The sequence below is a fragment of the Eubalaena glacialis genome, chromosome 11, assembly GCF_028564815.1.
Source record: "Eubalaena glacialis isolate mEubGla1 chromosome 11, mEubGla1.1.hap2.+ XY, whole genome shotgun sequence".
Classification (NCBI taxonomy): Eukaryota; Metazoa; Chordata; class Mammalia; order Artiodactyla; family Balaenidae; genus Eubalaena; species Eubalaena glacialis.
Genome location: NC_083726.1, coordinates 57,489,555 through 57,507,231, shown reverse-complemented (window position 1 = coordinate 57,507,231; position 17,677 = coordinate 57,489,555). Strand labels below are relative to the sequence as shown.

At 37.7% G+C, this 17,677-nt stretch overlaps 1 protein-coding gene across 16 annotated transcripts in view; it reads left to right on the top strand.

Annotated features, from left to right (window-relative positions):
- Positions 1-17,677, top strand: part of SLC16A7 (solute carrier family 16 member 7) — a 166,441-nt gene that overhangs the window by 110,357 nt on the left and 38,407 nt on the right. The window contains exon 1 of one of the 16 annotated variants that reach the window (XM_061204307.1): positions 8,061-8,152. The exons of the other annotated variants lie outside the window; for them this stretch is intronic. The gene's annotated coding sequence lies outside the window, so the exon portion shown is untranslated. Of the gene's footprint in view, positions 1-8,060; positions 8,153-17,677 lie in introns of those variants that run through there. 16 annotated transcript variants of the gene reach the window in all.

Sequence of the window (17,677 nt, the reverse complement as noted above, 5' to 3'; positions counted from 1 at the left end):
TAGAGGCCTTACTCGTTAGAGCTGAGACATTTTGTACATCATCTCTGCCATGGAGAAAAGTCATCAGAAATTCAGCTACCCTTTGGTCTTTCCCTTAAATATAGAAAAGTAATTCCAGGTCCATTGCCTGCTGGATAGAACTGTTACTACCTGCCATGTCCACTGTTGCATGGAGAACTCATACACTTACATGGTTTGTTGGGAATAACATCCATGTCTTACCTTGATAATTAGTTTTTAATTTTTCTAACAAGAAATATTGGTACATTTAAAACTGTAATCTCATTATGAAATCAATTCCCCTTATGTGGGTGCAGATAATTTTTTTCAGAAACATAGTAACTATTTAAAACAAAAAGTCTGATAGACTCAATCTAAGACACAGACCTTGGTCCTGTTACTAAAGTGGCAGTGCTTTTCCACGTATGGGCCACAGATTTTCTGCTTCTGAATCATGGGTCTGTTATTAAAAATGCATAGTTCTGGGTCTTATCCCAAACCCTTTTTTATCCGAATTTCTGTTGGTAGAGTCCAGAAACTTACATTTCAACAAGTATCTCTGAACTGTTGTTAAGAGCAAATCAATATTTGATTTTAAAATATTGTATTTAAATTTTTCTCTAATATTTGAAAAATCTCTACTTATAGAGGCCTTTTAGGCTGATGATTATGAAATAAATTCAAAGATGTAAAGCAAAAAGGCATATAGTTTACTATGAAGTATAATGAGTCTCTCTACCAAGTAACTGAAATATTGTGTTCAACATAGTGCTAATTACATTAGCCTAGAGAACATCTAAGATCTGACACTCATTAGGGCTTAGCACTCAACCTATTAATCACCATGGTGGGGTCACTGGGTAAGACGGAGTGTGTTCAGAGGCTTGGCCTGTGATGTCGGGGCCGGAGTCTCTTGTAATAATTAGTTGGCATTTGGGCCTTGGTAGCAAGGTAATATCTTCCCTTCTTATGTCTGAATTAAAAATGAAACTAATAAAAGGCATGCAGGATGGATGGAAAAGAATGCAAATTATGTTTACCCTTTACTTCATCCTTAGAATAATGGCATTAAATTACAGTACCCCATCTGGCCATCCATATGGTCTCCTGGAGCTCTAACGAATTTCAGCAAATAGGTCAAGGAGAGTGGTCACCCCATTAATAAAGCACTAATTAGAGGTAGAAAACATATTACGATTTAAACTTTCCACATTGTTTAGACAGATATAAGGATTTATTTTGTAAACAGTGATTATGTTGGATTATCTTTCAGTGCAATGTGTGTCTTTGTTACTATATCAAAAGATAATGTGAACATGGTTAGCTACTCAATGACAGAACACAGATTTGGCACTGCCAGTCTCTGTAAGTACCTCATGTTATTTTTCTGGTAATATCTGTTATGACTTGGAAGAATCAGCCATTCGAAAGTGGAGAGTTGGCTTTGTCTCCATGGCAACTTACTCTTCTGTTTTATGTGAGCAGTAACTGCCAATTGTGCTAAAGGAAGGATGATGGTTTTATGATGCACTACTTTACCCAAGGGACCAAGCATCAGACCACTGAGGTTATTTTACTGGAGGCCAACAAGCAAAAGGTTTTAGGCATAGGAGGTTGGTGGCCATAGTATATAATGTGTATTTTTCTATTCTTTTTAAAGTTTAAATAAGCTCACTATATTATTTTGCTCTGTGCTCTAAATATGTTTGCAGAATGAAGGAGACTATGAAAATAAGTCATATAGTGCTGTATCTTAGCAGCAATTAAGACAGAAAAGAAGTTCATTCTAACCTTGCAATTAAGATACCTAGGACTTTCAGCTTAGCTTTACAAAACCCAGAAAGTACCAGGTACACTTGGACAGCCCTGTGCAAGCAGGTTGTGTCCTTCTTATACCTACGCCATGGTGGGTTATTTTTTCATCCATGAATGTAGATATTGCTAAGGTTTTCCTAGGAAATATGGTCCAGTGTGGCAGAAACCATTTTGCTCACCAAATTTCCATGTGCTCTTGAATATTTCCCAGCTTCCCTTTTATTTATTTATTTATTTATTTATTTGTTTATTTATTTATTTATTTATTTATTTATTTAATTTTATTTTGGGCTGCATTGGGTCTTAGTTGCGGCATGCAGGATCTTCATTGTGGCATGCGGGATCTTTTGTTGCGGCAGAAGGGCTCTTCATTACGGCACACAGGCTTCTCTCTAGTTGTGGCCTGCAGGTTTTCTCTCTAGTTGTGGAGCGTGGGCTCTGTAGTTGTGGCGCGCAGGTTCCAGAGCACGTGGGCTCTGTAATTTGCGGCACGTTGGCTCTCTAGTTGAGGCGCGTGGGCTTAGTTGCCCCATGGCAGGTAGGATCTTAGTTCCCTGACCAGGAATAGAACCCATGTCCCCTGCATTGGAAGGCGGATTCCTTACCACTGGACCACCAGGGAAGTCCCCACGTGACTAGTTCTGACCAATGAAATGTGAGTGGAAGGATGTTTGTCATCCCTGGACATCTGGACAAGGCAGTTCCAGCTGGCGTGGATCTTCCTTTTCCCTTTTCCCACGACCTTATTTCATATGATGTGGCTACAAGGGGAAGATCCTTGGTCCACTTTATACTTTGAATGAGTAAGAAAGAACTTTTTATTAAGCTTCTGCAGTTTTGTTATGTGGAATAAAACCTAGATTATACTGATCAGTACAAACATGAAGGCTTAGACTGTTGTGTATCTACAGTATAAATTATGTAAATTTTAAGTAAGGGCTAGAACAGACTATGGGATGTCCTTAGTCATTGAGCTTATATTATGTCATGAGAAGGTTTGTACATATGCTACTTTTTCAGATCTCTGTTAGAGAAGAGGAAGCCTTCAGTATCTCAAATGAAAAAGGAGTCATAAGTGGAAATCCCATTGCCATTTTTCATGGGAATACAAGTGAGAGGCAGGCACTTCAAGGCACAGAAATAGGGATCAAATAATGCCCATGGAACTTTCCTTGTCCCTCTCAAGGCAGGGATGGAGGAGGCAGGAATCAAGGGCAGATCCCAAGTATGCTTAGGCCTTTGAGACTATTCAAGGAGATACTTTAGCTACAGAAGGCTGCTAATCCAGTCCACATACTATTGGATTATTACTAAAGGTTATTTTCAACAGAGAAAATTTAAGAAACTTTACTGAAATCCCTTTTGATATATGTGCTTTAGACAGTGAACATTTTACTTACGGACTTAGGAAAAGAACTTACTTACTAATTTATGGCCTGGCAAGAATAAGAATATCTTTCCTGATTTTTGGCTTAAAATTTCTCTAAAATACAGTATTTTCTCATTACATGTTTTATGCAGATATGTTTTGGTTGCAAATGACAGAACCCTTATTCAAACCCCCTAAGGTCTAAAGAGAAAACATTCCTGCATACAGGTCAGAGGAGGGACTCGGGTACCAGAGTCTTCCAGGTCGACTAGCGCAGGTGATTTCCATCTGTCCATCACATTGCTCTCTCCTTTCTTCTGGTGGGGTAGCCTTGTCTATTTACTTCGGTATCCTCCCCCCGACACAAGGAAGATGATTACCGGCTTCTCCATCTCATATTTCAGTCTCAAATTGGACATGAGAGAGATTGCCTCTCTTCCCTAAATTATACTTAGACAAATTCTAGGGAAGACTGCTAGGGTCTGGCCTCCTTTCGTCTGCCCCTGCCGGCAGTGGATGAATGAGGAGCTAACACTGGCAGCCTGAGTGGAACTCTGTATTTGGTGTAGGAAAGGAGCAGTTCCCTAAAGGAAGGATGACACTCTTCCCAGAGGAAGGAAGGCTTTTGAAGAGACAAAACAATAACTGCTCGCTGCCCTTTTAAAAATAGAGTAATATATGATTTCCCAAGAATAAAACCACGTGTTGCTTTTACTAATCACTCATGAGTAACTTTACAATTAGATAATTTCTCTATAGCTAAGTGGCTATCTAGGTATATGTCAAAATGCCTATACCAGATTGTCTAATGAAATAATATTTAGTAGCCAACCGGAGGACTCAAAACTGTACCTGACAAGAGTTGGCCCCTTGAGTGGAGCTTCGAACTGCAAAGTCCTGGGATCTCCGGAGGGTTTATTAATGGCTTAATAGCCCCGTGAGAGGCAGAAGAACATTGCCATTAAAATAATGAGCTCCAAGATAACAGATATGAAATGTGGACTTGGCCACTTTGTTGTTTGGGCCACGCATTTGACCCTGGATCCTCAGTTTCCCCGTCTGTAAAATTGCAAACGAAAAAAATGTTTGTATATGTACATATGGTATCCACTGGTCAGGGTTGTTGTCATGAATAAACGATTATAATGTATAGATAGTACTGAGTTCCATGCTTAGGAATTTTTAGTATTTGATTCGTGGTAGTTGTTCCTGTGTTCCTGTGTTGATCTTGATATTAACTATTATAGAATGAAATTGCAGATTAGGTTCACGCAAGATAGTAAATCTGACTAGAGCAACCTGTGCCAATAAGGTTTGGAAACAGAGGGTGAAGCAAGAAATAAATAGGTCAGTAATCAGTTCTAAAAGAATACTATGGCTTTTACTCATATTTGCTGTGGCATCTCCCCTATGCCTCCTACTACTCAGGTGGTGAAATGGACATAGATCATTCTTTGGGGCCATCATATATCTCTGAAAATCCTTCCTGTAAATAGGGGATTCCCAACTTTGTGATTTCCTGCCTCCCCAGGTAAAAAGCCAGAAATTTACTTTCATAGAATTCCTTTCACCTAGAGTACCCAGGACCCATTAACCCAGTGTAGCAAGGCCAGGTTTGATTCAGAAACCACTGATGTGAAGAAACAGATGCCCCAGAGAACACATTCAGATGAGATGGTTGCAGATAGTCCATGATCCAAAAGCTACATAAAAATAGTGTCAGTGTTGGGAGTCGGTGGGATTTGTGGTATAGGCTGTAGGGTCTGTGGTCATTGGTGGAAGCAGTTGGTATCCCTACTCTGGAGCAATCCGTTTTATAGTTTGATTTAAGCTGTGCTGAATTGTGCCTTCTCCGCAGATTCATAGTTGAAATCCTAACCCTCAATATCACTGTTTGAAGATAGGGCTTTTAGGAGGTAATTAAGGTTAAATGAGGTCATAAGTGTAAGGTCCTACTCCAGTAGGATTGGTGGCCTTATAAGAAAAGGAAGAGACAGATCTCTTTCTCTCCATGCCCACACACCAAAGAAAGGCCATTTGAGGACACAGCAAGAAGGCAACTGGTCTGCAAGCCAGGAGGAGAGCTCTCATGAGGAATCAAGTTGGCTGGCACCTTGACTTTGGACTTCCAGTCTCCAGAACTGTGAGAAATAAATTCCTGTTGTTTAAGCCACCCAGTCTATTGTATTTTGTCATGGCAGCATCCAAGCTTGTTTTTTTGTTTCTTTTTTTTGATCCTCCCTTATATTCTGTGAGTTACTTTTCATGTCCTTGTTGAATGCCTTCTTCTTTAACTAACTAGAAAAGATTTATGATAGATATATGTGGGTTAAATTTCTAAAAGGTCCTAGTGAGGTCTAGCATGAAATACTTTCCTGAACTATACTGGTTAATTTGCAAACTATTTCTATGAATGTTTCTTTCAAAAGAAGGAGCCGTTCTCTGCCCCCTCAAACAATATATATATTAGGATTGGGAATATGCAACAGTTTTTTTTCAATTAACTACTTTAAAAGGACATTATAAAAATTAAATTTCATATTTTCATGTGCTGTGAGTGACTTAAGTTTGAAAAATTATGTTAGAAAATTGGAAATACCCTTTGAATACTTTTTTCTTTATTTCTTACAAAAATAGTGACTTTGGCAGAGTAATTGATCTATTCCAGAGAGATTTTTAAACAATTAATCTAGATGGCTGTACTTGAGCAAGAATTTGCTCAGCCAGTTAGAATTACATATGCAGATGTGTGATTCATGGATCTGACCCTAAGATGAGATCCCCAACTGTGGCAGAAATACCAATTATGCACAGTATTTGTTTCTGATTATCAGAGGTGGGGATGTGTAGGTAATCCAGTGTCATAACTGGGGACTAAACCTTATATAATTTCATTCATTCATTTATCCTACAGATGTACATTGAGCATCTACCATGTGCAAAGTAGTGGCTTGGCACTGGAAAGCCACACCAAGCCATCAGACACCAGATATGCTTACAGAATATGAAATAGATATTTTCACCTTTCTCTAATAACAGTTATGATACACATGAGTAAAGAAACATAGTAGTTGCCATGAAACTATATAAAAAGGAAACAAATCTCAAAGCTGTGATCAGGAAATGTTTCTTGAGCTGAACTTGAGGGTGAGGATACAGCATTAATCAAAGGAAGGGAAGTATTCAAAGCAGAAGAAATATTATAAATGAAATCCCTAAAGGGGAAGAGTTATAGAGAGTTCCAGTAGCAAAGGAGGTGAATGTGATTAATACATGAGGGCAAGATGGAGAGAGGTGTGGTTGATGGCCTAAAGTCCACTGAAATGATCCTGGGCAACATATTCTGTGTCCATACAGACAGAAGAGATCAGAAGATGGGCATCTAGGATACCAAGATCACAACTCTGAGTACTCTCCCTGCTTTTGTTCTATTTTAAGAACATATTCATAATCCAAATGTGCTAAGATACAGTTGATTCTCATTATGCCAGTTAGTTAGTTATGTTCTATGAAATTGACATGGACACTGAAGTATTGATTACTGAGCTTCCGCTCCTAAGAGAAATACAGGGTTAGGTTCCTACGAGCCGCTGGTCACAGTTTCATCAATCGATCAATACATAACTTTGTTTTATGTGCATTTCTGTTTAAAGACACCTTATTTAATATGTATCATTGATTCATTAACATGGAACTCATGACAAACAGCATTATAACTCATGCCTGAAAGAAAAATATATAACATATATATTTTCTCTGTAAGGCACATCACAGTCTTCTTGTGCTTAAGAACACTAGCCAGCACTTCAGCACTATGCTTGAAGGCCATTTCAAACAGCAAAGTCACTAATAAGAAGTACAAAAGTGTGGAAAATGTGGCACTGAATAGGGAGACACGTTTATAGTATGAGAGCTGGAAAAAGATGGCAGAGTGTCACCTTCTTTGACCTCAGCTGGGAACATGTGTAGCTGCTGGTTCCAGTTTGTCCCCAGTCTGCACATCTCTGTGGATGACAGTGAAAGCACTGCGAGTATTGATTTGGGGGTTACGAATACATTTTAGTGAGTACACAGGTTCAAAAATATGGAACCCAAGGATAATGAGGATTGACCGTACCTATAGACTTTCTGTGATAGAATTACTGTTTCTTGTGCTGTATGAAAAGATTTGGAGTTACCCAACATTTGTATTATAATTGTTTTATCTGTTGTTTTTAAGAATGCAATAAGCCTGCACAATCACAAAGCTAATTTACATTAATGTTTATGATTACAGTGATGCATATTGATTATCACCCTCAATTTTACTGAAGTTCTTACTAGAGGAATATAAATTTCTCAAGCTATTAAAGTAATAATAATTACACTTAGAATCGTTCTGGTCACTAGGGGGGCATTAAGTGGAAAGCTTTGGGCAGCTTCTGTGGGAGCTTTGATAGATTTTGGAAGCAGTGCTCTCTAGCCTTACACTGTTCTCCTTAGGATGTGCTCTGCACTCCCTAGGAATGTTTGATGGTTATAGCATGTTTTTGATTCATGCCATTCTTCTTTGGCCTCACCTCCCATACAATCAGTGACTGGATTAAAGATTCATCTGAAGGACTAAATGGAAGGAACCTATATATTTCCTCAGCACCCCAGTAATGAGTGTGCATTTCTGGAAAGCTGAATAGGAATAAACCCAGGAAATAGAACTTTGATCTACTTTGGATTCATCTGTTCTCTTCAGATGATGAGTGAAAAGGATCTGTGAAAAAGAACATGAGTGAAATCCAGATAATGAAAGGAGAAACATTATGTGTGTGTTAGTGATTTGGAGTTTCTTTTAATTTTTCCAGACTTCTACCAGGTGACACAATGTTCAGGTCCATGACTTATGTTGATGAAGAAGAATCGTCTAGAGACCAAAAACATTTAGAGCAACGTTTCAGTCCTATTAATTAGGAGGAAAAAAAAAATCAGAGTAAGGTAAAAGTATTTGAGATTTTATCTCATTGGTTGTAAGCTGTTATGATATTAGTGGAAAGATGCAATGGTACGTGCTGTGGAAATGACAGTTGTGAAATCCATGTGGCAGAAATAACAGACAGTTGCTTATCTGACTTCTGGGCTAAAGAAACTGTTTTTGAAACAGAGTTCTTTCTCAATGTTGCAGATTTCTGTCATCTTCCAGAGTGGACATAGATCTAGAGATTGAGAAACTTTTTAAAGTTTCTCAATTTCTTTGTCCCTTGTTGTCTGGAACAAACTTTTCTTTGTCCCTTGTTGTCTGGGACAAACAGACAACAAGGGACATGTGGGATGCGTGAGGCGCCAAGTCCATCACAATTGCAGAGAAGTTGTTGTGTGCCATCATCTTTTGCTGTAAATGGCTGCATATTGTCTGAACAGATTTTAACACACTAGACACACAAAGTGAGCACCATACTTGGTAACATAATGCGGCCAGAGAAAATTCAAAACAGAGAAGCTAAAAGGATGAGAAACACATATTTGTGAGTCTGTATTTGTTTTTGAAACAGAGAATACCTCTTCTATCAAGACTGACAAATCAGATTTTGTCTTAATAGGGTGGAAATACCAAGTCTAAAAAGGGAGATAATAAAACAATATGAAGTCCTGAAGGGTATGGATTATGTGAATAGTTGTAACTAAATTCCACAATATTGGAATTGCGGTGCGAGAGAAGGAAATGTAGAGCCCAAGACAGCCTGAAAAAGGGAAATTTTATAATATGACAATGATAAGCCAATAGAATTTATGATCCCAATAAAAAAATGAATTAGACCAAAATTTTAACAGAATCAAACTTTAGATAAATGCATGAATGGTAGATCTAGATATAAATGAAAACAAAGGTATTTAACATATATTCCTTATCAATTCACCCATATTGGGGTTGTTGAATTGTGAATTTACTGGGAATAAGATAGCATGTTAATCTTTCAAGAAAACGGGACTCATACCTTGGTCTCCCTGACTTTCATGCTCATATTTCTGTTCCCTTTTCTGTTTTAGTGATATGAGAACCTTATCCTTTTCTTTCCTGCTCTCCAGGTTGGGGTAATGTGCATCAGCCATATATTCCATCAAATCCATTATGGCATCACTGTCAAAAGAATACAAAATTGGAAGGAGAGTAGATTTGTCCTAGTTTGGAATTTTCTTACTTTATTGTTATTTGTATATTTATAGCTGACTAAAATTTCTTACTACGTCACTTTTTTTTTCTTGTAACACACGTTCATGAATTTGGCCTATGTTTTCTTGAAATAGAATATGGTCAGACTTGTGAAGGCATAATTAGTTCTCATGCCAATAGAAATATATCTTTCTATTATTGAAAAGGACCAGTCATGGTAGTATGAACTTCCTATGTCACTAAAAAACCATAGAGAGAAAAGTATAACTTTGAAGTCAGATAGGCCTAGGAATGTCCTGTTTCTAATACCTCCTGAAGCGTGTTATCTATCCCCTCAAAGCTTTAGTACTTTCTCTAGAAAATGGGAGGACGTTATGGATTCCAACCTGGACACTTTGTTGTAATAGAAAATATAGTGCTGGAAGTAGTAGATATCATCATCATCATGATCACCATCATCATTCAGTCCCTCTCCAGTGAGAACCTAACTCCGATGTTCACATCCTTAAACTTGCCATTACCAGTAACTTTTAAACCCTTCATAATCTCAATTTTCTTGTATTTTACTCTCCAACACTAGGTTCTATCTCTCAGCCCACTTCCTCTAGTACCCCAACTCTAGTAATCCTTCAGCCCACTGGTACTATCCATCTATGTATTGATACTGCCACACTTATCAGTGCTCCCCTCATGCCATCTTTACCCTCCTTACTTAGCTAAATAGCAGATTCAATGATTATCACTTCTTTGCATACATTCTCAACTTGTTTACCCACCTACCCATTTTCCTGCATGCCTTGATGAAACCAGAATTGGTTAAAGCTAGCTCTTCACCTGCTCAGTGCCTGCATCTTCACAGCTCAATGTAACTGAGGAAAAACATGCTGCAGGATGCACTGGTCTCTTAATTGATGATCGGTAATCTCAAGAAGGCCCTTCAGCTGCCTGGTAACCATACTCTATTTTCTGTTGCTCTAACCCACCCTCTCTCCCATTCCATGAGATGATTATTTCTCACTAACTTCTCATTCTTCAAGTCCACTATCATCTCCTCCTTTATTCTTTTCTTTTAAACTTTTTTATTGAAGTATAGTTGATTTACAATGTCGTGTTAGTTTCAGGTGTACAGCAAAGCGATTCAGTTATACATACATACATGTCTATTTTTTCAAATTCTTTTCCCTTATAGGTTAGTACAAAATATTCAGTATAGTTCCTGGTGCTATACAGTAGCTCCTTGTTGATTATCTATTTTATATATTGTAATGTGTATATGTTAATCCCAAACTCCTAATTTATCCCTTCCCCCTCCTCCTTCATTCTTTATCCCAAGTGATAACTTTGATTCTTACTTCATTCAGAAAGTTGAAGTAATCAGAAGAACTGTCACATGCTTTACACCACATTTTCCCACCTGTGTACCTCTGAGCCTGTATACTTTACCTTCTCACCTGTACTGTCTGCATCCCAACTAAGGCCAACCCCTTTACTCATGTGCTTCACCTTTTATCTCTCACCTGTTCATCACTACAGATGAAATTCTTTCTTCTCCCGCCTTCATTAACAATAGTGTCTTTACAAGAGGATCATTCCCATAGCACATAAACATGATATTTCATCTTCCAACTTGGGAAAAAAATGAAACAAGACAAATGAAAAACATTCTCTAGACCCATATTTTCTGTCAACCACACTCTATTTATTTCCTTCTCTTTAAGCAAAACTTCTTTAAAATGTTGCTGTGTTTAGTATCTCTAGTTTCTCTCTTCCCCATCTCTTTGCCCCCATTCTAATCAGATTCTTGTCCCCACCACTCATCTGAAATTGCTGTTTTCGAGATCAATCGTGACTTCCATGTTATCAGTTTAGTGGTCATTTCTCAGTCCTCATTATACTGGACCTTTCAGCAGCATTTGATATAGTAGTGATTGTTCTCTTTTATTAAAATTTCTTAATTTTACTTGTAAAAGACCACCCTTGTGTTTTTTCTTTTGATGCCATTAGCCACAAATGGCATCTCGGTATTTATTTCTTGTATGTATTTCCTTAAACTCTCAACATTGGAAAGGTCAGCTCCTGTATCTTTTCTTTTTCCACATGTACTTGCTGTGTAGGTGACTCACACTTTCTCATGACTTGAGCTATTATTTATAAATTGATGCCCCCCAAATCTCCCAAATTTATGTCTCCAGTCCCAGTCTCTCCTGAACTTTAGACCTATGTGTGAAGCATCTCTTCAACAGTTCCGCTCAAAAGCCTCATAGGCATTCTCACTTAAGCTATCTAAAATTGATCTCCTGAAATTCTTCCCCAAACCTGTTGATGAGGCCAGAAAGATTGGAGCCATCCTTGATTTCTCTGTTTATTTATTTTTTTCTTAATCCCACTTAGCCCATCTTTTGGTTCTACCTTCTAAACAAATCCAACATTTGATCACCTCTCACTGCCTCTGCTGCCATTACCTGGTCCAAGGCATGATTATTTGTGGTCCAGATTATTATTGTAGCCTATGATTTGGTGTCCCTGTTTCTGAATATAGCTGCCAGTGAAATTCTGTTGGAACCTAAGTCCGATCTTGTCCCTCCTCTCTGCAGACCTACCCTAAGCTTCCAAAGCTTCCCATCTCACTCTGGATATGACGTCTCCTTCGTTACTTGCCTGACCTCATCATTCTCCCTTTTGCTCACTCTGCTCAGCTACACTGATCCACCTGCTGTTCCTAAGATATGCCAGCCTCATGGGGACATGCTTTCACCTCCGGGATTTGTACCTATTCTTCCCTTTACCTGGAATTGCATTCCCTTGATGAATATCATTTATAGTATGGCTACCCCCATGCCTCCACTTCTTTCAGGTCTTGACTCAAAATTCACCTTCCCAGAGAGGCCGTCTAGAGCTATCCTATCTAAAATTTCAACATCACATCCACACAGTTCTGTCCTCTGTCCTTGCATTATTTTTCCCCTCTGTAGCACTTGTCACAATTAGTTTTTTTATTAGAAAGCTTTCTGTGATGATACAAATGTCCTTTAAATCTGATTGTCCAATGTATGTTATCTATTAGCCACATGTGGCTACTGAACACTTGGTATGAAGTTAGTTTGAGAAAGGAACTGAATTTTTATTGTATTGTATTTTAATTAATTTAAATTTAAAAAGCCTCAGTTGGCTAATGGCTATCCTGTTGGACAGTGCATGTTTAAAAGATAAACTTTCACCCCCCCCTCCACTGGAATATCCTCATGAGAGCAGGGATTATTTTCCCTCTTTTGTTCACTGTTATATCCCCAGTGGGTAGATATGCCCTAGAACGTAGTAGTTTCAAGCAACTTGAAACTCCTTTGGGAAAGGTCTTTGGAATATAATGAATAGCTATTTTCAATTGGTCAAACTGTGTTTTTTAATCAATATTTTTAACTGTTTTGAAAACAGAATATTTAAAGTTTTTAGGTATATATTGATAGACATACTAAGTATATGGCTTTTTTTTAACATCTTTATTGGAGTATAATTGCTTTACAATGGTGTATTCGTTTCTGCTTTATAACAAAGTGAATCAGCTATACATATACATATATCCCCATATTTCCTCCCTCTTGCGTCTCCCTCCCACCATACTACCAAATGTAAGTATATGTCTTTTAAGTAGATGTTCCAGTTTAAAAGATAGGAAAGAAAAGGTAGAGAAAAAAAGCAAGAGAGGGAAAGATACTGATTTCAGAAATTATGTTTCTTCTCACTAATCTCACTGCCTTTTAAGTAGCTTGATATCAAATTATATGGTCTAAAATCTTATGGGCCAATTTCTGATCCACTAGATTTTAATGACTCTGTTAATAGTGAGCAAGTTAGTAAATAATATTGAAAATTAAAAGGGTACTGAACTGGGCACCAGGAAACCTGACCTCTAGTCTTGGATCCTCCATCTTCAGGCTCTCAGCGTAGCTGGCTGTGATGGTACAGGTTGTGCTCTGCTCCACTTATCCTAAGACCTAGTACCCTCAATTCAACTCCTCCCCAAACTCACCACTCAGTAATCATTACTTACATTTCTGAAAAAAAAAAAAAAATGTGGGAACTTTGTATGATACAATATTTGGAAATAAGATTGTCCAGAGATTTATATTTTATGGCCAATGCATAAATGGATCAGAATAGAGATATGCAAAGTCACCTTAAATAATAAGAAAGAACCTCTAGGCTGTAGTAGTAATCATACTAAATCCTTTTATTCATCTAAATAAGAATGATACTCAAAAGGAGTGGTCATGAGGCAAAACTTGTCTAGTATCTATCCAAACACTGTCCAGTGGTGAAGGGACTTTAGCCAACTGATACTGAGTATTACACTTCTGTTAGCAAGATTATTGAAAATGTGAGGTGGATATAAATGTTGTATTGAGAAGGAATATGAGTGCGTGTTTAGGTAGAGTCTGGTGTTTAGACATGGAAAGGTGAGTTAATCCCTGTGATGACTTCTCCGGTCTCCATAGGCTGACTGTGGAGAGGTGGGTGCTCGAAGAGGGAGGACGGGTGCTTTGAGGACAGAGGGAGTGGTGTGTGAAATCCCAGAGAGTGGCAAAGCTGGATTATTAGAAAAGTATGTAGCAGCACTGGGACACTGTTGAGATTCCATTTGCAGTTTGAGATCATGAAATTTAAAGGCACCAGTCAGGACAGTTTTATGATTTTTCTACACCAATTTTCAGGTCTTTAGTGTAAGTGTGGGAAGGGGAACCTGCCGGGAACCTGCCTGAGTTCATGCTGAGTTAGGTATTTTCCAGATAAACATTATGGAGGAAGGAGTAAATGAGTCAAGGATGCTTTTGAAGGAGTTGTTATAAGCATTAACCATCCAGTTTAAAATCTACAAGGGAAAGAAGTGTAGGAGAACTTGATAAATGTTGGAGGTTGGAGGGGGAAGCAATAGCATCTACGGATTGGAAACCTTGATGAGACTGAGAAATTGTTAATAGTAAGAGCAAGTGAAATGAAAGGTTCAAGTTGGTGAGGGGGATGTTTACACTTGAATTGTGGGGGGAAGGTAGTGCCATATTGGTTGATGACAAATTCCAACTTATGACCATTCAGTGCATCATTGAGGTAGAATTCGACAAAAAAAGAGAAAGAAAGTGAAAAGGTCAGGGGAAATAAAAAGGTCAAGAAACTACAAAGCTACATGTATATTGATGTTCCTAAGAAAGATGATCGGCAGTGAAGTAGAGATAGACTCTTTGCCAGGAGCCAGCCATGAAAGTGAGTGGGTGAGACCCAGGTGACAACAGACAATAGCAAAAAGGAGGTTGGAGAAGTTGCCATAACTGGATGGAAATAGCTTCAAAGAAGCACAGATTTATAAAAGCTGGATAGGGAGTTTAGAGGTTGATAGAAAACAGGGAGAACATATATGCAGCCTCCTGGCCCTGAGTACTTCCGTGGGAGATAAAACGTTTTGTAATTGAAAGGGCATCAAGGGAAGTAGTTTTATAATGGAACAGCCATGACACTCGAAAAAGCCAAAACAACAAAAAACAAACAAAAAATGGGAGTTCCATAGTGCACAGGAGAAAGGTAGAAAATAGAGTATCAGGTGATAGATTTGACAGAACGGCAGGGCTATGAAAGATCACTTCTAAGGTGATTAGAATGAACAAGGATTTGATGCAAATTGGACTAGGACCAGATAGAAGAGTGCAGGCACTCACTCAATTCTAGTTCTCTGTTCCTAAATATTTTGTTTTGTGACATGGAGGCATCCACTGCATATTCTCCTCTTTGCTACACACAGGGTATATCCCTGATGGCTGTGTTAATGGCTGGCAGCATTTAACAGTCTGTCAATAAATGATGATGGCTTGAACTAGCATGGCAAATAGTCAAAATGAGTTTGCCCAGAGGTGATGAATATGCTCTTAGATTACTGACAAAAATAGAATTTGAGTTTATAAGACTCAGAACCTATCCTCAAACAATGTTCTAGATTATGACAGCCACGCTGTGAGACCTATGGGATGATATTCAGCCATATTTTCCCCTGAAGGGACCCACACTTCTATATATTGTGGTGTACTTTTCTTTTTCTATTACACAAGAAAGTAGAAACCTAGAAATTTTGAAAATTTAGCAACTTCTGAAATAAGGAAATATCAAATAGGTACATGCCCTACCTAGATATTTGTCTGAGATTGTTTTTCCAGGTTGTCTAAACTTTTACCTTATAATTCATTTTTGTAAATTAAAAATTATGAAGTACTTTTCCACTTCACATTGTTAGTAGTGCCATTAAGTTGGGTGAAAGTCATGCCCCATATGTATCATCAGTGGATACTTAACACATTCTCATTAATCATGCCTGTGCGTGGTTTGGATAATTAAGTTCATAATTATCCAATTTTCCCCTTAAAGTCATTTTTTCTTAATTTTGAGCTTAATATTAAAAGCTACACAATTTTAGAAAACCCATAGGAGGTGAGGGTATCTATTGGTATTATAACCAATAATAATAGTTGATTACCAGGCAGGTCAAGTGGGTATTTCCTTTCCTTTTCTCATCGTCTCTTTCTGACTTCTTTGTGTAAGTCTTCTGTGACAAAAAAAGAAAAATTATTGTCTGGAAAAATGGTGTCTTCACTCTCTCTGTGTCTCTTTTGTCTCTTTTTATTAAATGTCATTTTCTAATTCCCATATCATTATTAATTCAACATTTTCATTCTTTTCATTTGATTATAATTTTATAGCCTTAATTCTTTAATTATCTGTGAAAACTAAAGCTTTTATGACTCACCTTTCTCTACAGGAAGCCCAACTTTTTTTTTCATCCTAGTAAAGTTGAAGAGTTTTATAGTTAGAAGGTTTTATTAATCAGATGCCTTTATGGTTTTTAAAGTGGTCATGTAACAAAGGGATGAATCCTCACCTTGTAAACAGATTTGTTTCATTAATTTTTCACTTAGACCAAGTTGTTATTCATCACTTAAACTCAGCCAGATCAAAGCAGGCATCTGAAAACAGAATGATAGTTCAGGAGAAGCTAAACACAGCTTTCAAATAGCACGATAAGGCTTGCTGACACCGTAACTGAATTTGACACCTGGGTAGTGCTATCCAGTTGTCTGCTTCTGTGAGAAAAGTTAAAAATAGATCTGGAAAGAGATTCATTCTTTAAAATTATTGATAATTATTGAGAATCTACTTTTGTTGTAGTTGGTGGCCTGCAAGCTTTCACATTTGCAAAGAAACTCTGCAGTGTCTACACAGAGGTCAGTTGTGACCCAACTACTTGTGGGAATCTAGATTAATTTTCAGGAGAGAGGTTCTCAACCGTTAGCTCCACATCTACCAGGAATGATTGAAGGCTTACCCTGTAGGTATCCACATCACTTATTGTTACCACATTTCCTTATTGTAGTCAGTGCTCTTTGGGATCCTAATACAAAAGGAAAAAATCCTGCGACACTTACTTAGGTACATCTCTGTGAGCACCATCTACCAAAAAGAACTCAATCTGTTAGTCCCATCCACATAAATATTCTTAAATCTGCTCTAAAACCCTGGGCTCTCTAAAATTAGAAATAACCAGGAAACACAGCTCCTAAAATGATAAACTGCTGGAGTTTCCAAAATTTTTCTCTATTTCCTATGCTAGTATATAAATACATTTTAAGTGTGAGAATTAGGTGAGTATATATTAGACTCACTGTTATGTAGTTGCAACTGAGTAAAATATTGGTAAAGCAAAAAGCAGTATTATTAAATAAACCAAGGAAGTCACCAAAAAACACAGAGAATGACTTAGCTAAGGAGCACTAGGTTGATGACCATATTTCAGACAACGTTTTGCCTGAGTATCTGGACCAAGTCCATATATTTTACTTTTTCTTTTCCTAATTTATTAAGAGATATATTCAGATTCCAGGTGGCATATTTATGCTCAGAAACTCTCTCTTGAACTACATGCTTCTCAGAATGGAACGGTTTAGTACTTTTCTATTCCACCAAAATATGATTCTTAAAAGAGCTAAGGAACATTCAGACTCTGAAGTCTCTTCACCACCTATGCTATCTACAACAGTGTTTATCCATCCAGCCTTCCTACATAGAGCCCAAGACCCATAGAGAGCTTTTTTTATAGGTCATAAACAAAAGGGGAGGAAAATCTATCACTTGTAATCTAAAGCAAATAAGTTGATTAAATTTCTGCTGGACAGGTTCTAAATATCTTTAAGCCAAGTGTCTTTTCTTATTTTGTTTTGTTTTGTTTGGTGTGATGGAGGGGCCGATCTAATTCCTTTTATAGAATAAACAGTTAATAATGCATACTACAAGTTAAATGCAAAATATTCAAGCTCAAA